Here is a 6,745-nt window from a genome sequence, read left to right on the forward strand (position 1 = left end):
GCCAGTGTTTCAAGCTTGCGAATACAGTAAATGCTGCTTATGTACTAACATTACCCTTTAGTGCAAAGAACCAAACTTTTGACTGCACTTAATTTACATTGTTTTGGTACAATTTGTTTTTTTCACATCCTTCGCACACTATCTTGCCAAATATATGTTCAATATGATGACCAAGCGGTTGATGCCTCGCCAGAATTACCACCCCATCAACATCAAACCTGTATATATGGGCTCAGCACCACACCTTAGCCACTGAGCCTAGCTGCGAGTGCATTATGCTGTCAGTGTTTCAAGCTTGCGAATACAGTAAATGCTGCTTAGGTACTAACATTACCCTATAGTGCAAAGAACCAAACTTTTGACTGCACTTAATTAACATTGTTTTGGTACAATTTGTTTTTTTCACATCCTTCGCACACTATCTAGCCAAATATATGTTCAATATGATGACCAAGCGGTTGATGCCTCGCCAGAATTACCACCCCATCAACATCAAACCTGCATATATGGGCTCAGAATCACACCTTAGCCACTGAGCCTAGCTGCGAGTGCATTATGCTGTCAGTGTTTCAAGCATGCAAATACAGTAAATGCTGCTTAGGTACTAACATTACCCTGTAGTGCAAAGAACCAAACTTTTGACTGCACTTAATTTACATTATTTTGGTACAATTTGTTTTTTTCACATCCTTCGCACACTATCTTGCCAAATATATGTTCAATATGATGACCAAGCGGTTGATGCCTCGCCAGAAATACCACCCCATCAACATCAAACCTGCATATATGGGCTCAGCACCACACCTTAGCCACTGAGCCTAGCTGCGAGTGCATTATGCTGTCAGTGTTTCAAGCTTGCGAATACAGTAAATGCTGCTTAGGTACTAACATTACCCTATAGTGCAAAGAACCAAACTTTTGACTGCACTTAATTTACATTGTTTTGGTACAATTTGTTTTTTTTTTTACATCCTTCGCACACTATCTAGCCAAATATATGTTCAGTATGATGACCAAGCGTTTGATGCCTCGCCAGAATTACCACCCCATCAACATCAAACCTGCATATATGGGCCCAGAATCACACCTTAGCCACTGAGCCTAGCTGCGAGTGCATTATGCTGTCAGTGTCTCAAGCTTGCGAATACATTAAATGCTGCTTAGTTACTAACATTACCCTATAGTACAAAGAACCAAACTTTTGACTGCACTTAATTTACATTATTTTGGTACAATTTGTTTTTTTCACATCCTTCGCACACTATCTTGCCAAATATATGTTCAATATGATGACCAAGCGGTTGAGGCCTCTCCAGAATTACTACCCCATCAACATCAAACCTGCATATATGGGCTCAGCACCACACCTTAGCCACTGAGAATAGCTGCGAGTGCATTATGCTGTCAGTGTTTCAAGCTTGCGAATACATTAAATGCTGCTTAGGTTCTAACATTACCCTATAGGGCAAAGGACCAAACTTTTGACTGCACCTAATTTCATTATTTTGGTACAATTTGTTTTTTTCACATCCTTCGCACACCATCTTGCCAAATATATGTTCATTATGATGACCAAGCGGTTGATGCCTCGCCAGAATTACCACCCCATCAACATCAAACCTGCATATATGGGCTCAGCACCACACCTTAGGCACTGAGCCTAGCTGCGAGTGCATTATGCTGTCAGTGTTTCAAGCTTGCGAATACAGTAAATGCTGCTTAGGTACTAACATTACCCTATAGTGCAAAGAACCAAACTTTTGACTGCATTTATTTACATTGTTTTGGTACAATTTGTTTTTTTTTTTCACATCCTTCGCAAACTATCTTGCCAAATATATGTTCAATATGATGACCAAGCGGTTGATGCCTCGCCAGAATTACCACCCCATCAACATCAAACCTGCATATATGGGCTCAGCACCACACCTTAGAAACTGAGCCTAGCTGCGAGTGCATTATGCTGTCAGTGTTTCAAGCTTGCGAATACAGTAAATGCTGCTTAGGTACTAACATTACCTATAGTGCAAAGAACCAAACTTTTGACTGCACTTAATTTACATTATTTTGGTACAAGTTGTTTTTTTCACATCCTTCGCACACTATCTTGCCAAATATATGTTCAATATGATGACCAAGCGGTTGATGCCTCGCCAGAATTACCACCCCATCAACATCAAACCTGCATATAAGGGCTTAGCACCACACCTTAGCCACTGAGCCTTGCTGCGAGTGCATTATGCTGTCAGTGTTTCAAGCTTGCGAATACAGTAAATGCTGCTTAGGTACTAACATTACCCTATAGTGCAAAGAACCAAACTTTTGACTGCACTTAATTTACATTGTTTTGGTACAATTTGTTTTTTTTCACATCCTTCGCACACTATCTAGCCAAATTTATGTTCAATATGATGACCAAGCGGTTGATGCCTCGCCAGAATTACCACAACATCAACATCAAACCTGCATATATGGGCTCAGAATCACACCTTAGCCACTGAGCCTAGCTGCGAGTGCATTATGCTGTCAGTGTCTCAAGCTTGCGAATACAGTAAATGCTGCTTAGGTACTAACATTATCCTATAGTGCAAAGAACCAAACTTTTGACTGCACTTAATTTACATTATTTTGGTACAATTTGTTTTTTTTTTCACATCCTTCGCACACTATCTTGCCAAATATATGTTCAATATGATGACCAAGCGGTTGATGCCTCGCCAGAATTACCACCCCATCAACATCAAACCTGCATATAAGGGCTCAGCACCACACCTTAGCCACTGAGCCTAGCTGCGAGTGCATTATGCTGCCAGTGTTTCAAGCTTGCGAATACAGTAAATGCTGCTTATGTACTAACATTACCCTTTAGTGCAAAGAACCAAACTTTTGACTGCACTTAATTTACATTGTTTTGGTACAATTTGTTTTTTTCACATCCTTCGCACACTATCTTGCCAAATATATGTTCAATATGATGACCAAGCGGTTGATGCCTCGCCAGAATTACCACCCCATCAACATCAAACCTGTATATATGGGCTCAGCACCACACCTTAGCCACTGAGCCTAGCTGCGAGTGCATTATGCTGTCAGTGTTTCAAGCTTGCGAATACAGTAAATGCTGCTTAGGTACTAACATTACCCTATAGTGCAAAGAACCAAACTTTTGACTGCACTTAATTAACATTGTTTTGGTACAATTTGTTTTTTTCACATCCTTCGCACACAATCTAGCCAAATATATGTTCAATATGATGACCAAGCGGTTGATGCCTCGCCAGAATTACCACCCCATCAACATCAAACCTGCATATATGGGCTCAGCACCACACCTTAGCCACTGAGCCTTGCTGCGAGTGCATTATGCTGTCAGTGTTTCAAGTTTGCAAATACAGTAAATGCTGCTTAGGTACTAACATTACCCTATAGTGCAAAGAACCAAACTTTTGACTGCACTTATTTACATGATTTTTGTACAATTTGTTTTTTTTTTCACATCCTTCGCACACTATCTAGCCAAATATATGTTCAATATGATGACCAAGCGGTTGATGCCTCGCCAGAATTACCACCCCATCAACATCAAACCTGCATATATGGGCTCAGCACCACACCTTAGCCACTGAGCCTAGCTGCGAGTGCATTATGCTGTCAGTGTTTCAAGCTTGCGAATACAGTAAATGCTGCTTAGGTACTAACATTACCCTATAGTGCAAAGAACCAAACTTTTGACTGCACTTAATTAACATTGTTTTGGTACAATTTGTTTTTTTCACATCCTTCGCACACTATCTAGCCAAGTATATGTTCAATATGATGACCAAGCGGTTGATGCCTCGCCAGAATTACCACCCCATCAACATCAAACCTGCATATATGGGCTCAGCACCACACCTTAGCCACTGAGCCTTGCTGCGAGTGCATTATGCTGTCAGTGTTTCAAGCTTGCAAATACAGTAAATGCTGCTTAGGTACTAACATTACCTATAGTGCAAAGTACCAAACTTTTGACTGCACTTATTTACATGATTTTTGTACAATTTGTTTTTTTTCACATCCTTCGCACACTATCTAGCCAAATATATGTTCAATATGATGACCAAGCGGTTGATGCCTCGCCAGAATTACCACCCCATCAACATCAAACCTGCATATATGGGCTCAGAATCACACCTTAGCCACTGAGCCTAGCTGCGAGTGCATTATGCTGTCAGTGTCTCAAGCTTGCGAATACAGTAAATGCTGCTTAGGTACTAACATTACCCTATAGTGCAAAGAACCAAACTTTGGACTGCACTTAATTTACATTGTTTTGGTACAATTTGTTTTTTTTCACATCCTTCGCACACTATCTAGCCAAATATATGTTCAATATGATGACCAAGCGGTTGATGCCTCGCCAGAATTACCACCCCATCAACATCAAACCTGCATATATGGGCTCAGCACCACACCTTAGCCACTGAGCCTTGCTGCGAGTGCATTATGCTGTCAGTGTTTCAAGCTTGCGAATACAGTAAATGCTGCTTAGGTACTAACATTACCCTATAGTGCAAAGAACCAAACTTTTGACTGCACTTAATTAACATTGTTTTGGTACAATTTGTTTTTTTCACATCCTTCGCACACTATCTAGCCAAATATATGTTCAATATGATGACCAAGCGGTTGATGCCTCGCCAGAATTACCACCCCATCAACATCAAACCTGCATATATGGGCTCAGCACCACACCTTAGCCACTGAGCCTTGCTGCGAGTGCATTATGCTGTCAGTGTTTCAAGCTTGCAAATACAGTAAATGCTGCTTAGGTACTAACATTACCCTATAGTGCAAAGAACCAAACTTTTGACTGCACTTATTTACATGATTTTTGTACAATTTGTTTTTTTTTCACATCCTTCGCACACTATCTAGCCAAATATATGTTCAATATGATGACCAAGCGGTTGATGCCTCGCCAGAATTACCACCCCATCAACATCAAACCTGCATATATGGGCTCAGCACCACACCTTAGCCACTGAGCCTAGCTGCGAGTGCATTATGCTGTCAGTGTTTCAAGCTTGCGAATACAGTAAATGCTGCTTAGGTACTAACATTACCCTATAGTGCAAAGAACCAAACTTTTGACTGCACTTAATTAACATTGTTTTGGTACAATTTGTTTTTTTCACATCCTTCGCACACTATCTAGCCAAGTATATGTTCAATATGATGACCAAGCGGTTGATGCCTCGCCAGAATTACCACCCCATCAACATCAAACCTGCATATATGGGCTCAGCACCACACCTTAGCCACTGAGCCTTGCTGCGAGTGCATTATGCTGTCAGTGTTTCAAGCTTGCAAATACAGTAAATGCTGCTTAGGTACTAACATTACCCTATAGTGCAAAGTACCAAACTTTTGACTGCACTTATTTACATGATTTTTGTACAATTTGTTTTTTTTTTCACATCCTTCGCACACTATCTAGCCAAATATATGTTCAATATGATGACCAAGCGGTTGATGCCTCGCCAGAATTACCACCCCATCAACATCAAACCTGCATATATGGGCTCAGAATCACACCTTAGCCACTGAGCCTAGATGCGAGTGCATTATGCTGTCAGTGTCTCAAGCTTGCGAATACAGTAAATGCTGCTTAGGTACTAACATTACCCTATAGTGCAAAGAACCAAACTTTGGACTGCACTTAAGTTACATTGTTTTGGTACAATTTGTTTTTTTCACATCCTTCGCACACTATCTAGCCAAATATATGTTCAATATGATGACCAAGCGGTTGATGCCTCGCCAGAATTACCACCCCATCAACATCAAACCTGCATATATGGGCTCAGCACCACACCTTAGCCACTGAGCCTTGCTGCGAGTGCATTATGCTGTCAGTGTTTCAAGCTTGCGAATACAGTAAATGCTGCTTAGGTACTAACATTACCCTATAGTACAAAGAACCAAACTTTTGACTGCACCTAATTTACATTATTTTGGTACAATTTGTTTTTTTCACATCCTTCGCACACTATCTTGCGAAATATATGTTCAATATGATGACCAAGCGGTTGATGCCTCGCCAGAATTACCACCCCATCAACATCAAACCTGCATATATGGGTTCAGCACCACACCTTAGCCACTGAGCCTAGCTGCGAGTGCATTATGCTGTCAGTGTTTCAAGCTTGCGAATACAGTAAATGCTGCTTAGGTACTAACATTACCCTATAGTGCAAAGAACCAAACTTTTGACTGCACTTAATTAACATTGTTTTGGTACAATTTGTTTTTTTCACATCCTTCGCACACTATCTAGCCAAGTATATGTTCAATATGATGACCAAGCGGTTGATGCCTCGCCAGAATTACCACCCCATCAACATCAAACCTGCATATATGGGCTCAGCACCACACCTTAGCCACTGAGCCTTGCTGCGAGTGCATTATGCTGTCAGTGTTTCAAGCTTGCAAATACAGTAAATGCTGCTTAGGTACTAACATTACCTATAGTGCAAAGTACCAAACTTTTGACTGCACTTATTTACATGATTTTTGTACAATTTGTTTTTTTTCACATCCTTCGCACACTATCTAGCCAAATATATGTTCAATATGATGACCAAGCGGTTGATGCCTCGCCAGAATTACCACCCCATCAACATCAAACCTGCATATATGGGCTCAGAATCACACCTTAGCCACTGAGCCTAGCTGCGAGTGCATTATGCTGCCAGTGTCTCAA

Source organism: Haemaphysalis longicornis, unplaced genomic scaffold, assembly GCF_048455015.1.
Source record: "Haemaphysalis longicornis isolate Haplotype H1 unplaced genomic scaffold, Haemaphysalis longicornis Haplotype H1 scaffold_11, whole genome shotgun sequence".
Lineage (NCBI taxonomy): Eukaryota > Metazoa > Arthropoda > Arachnida > Ixodida > Ixodidae > Haemaphysalis > Haemaphysalis longicornis.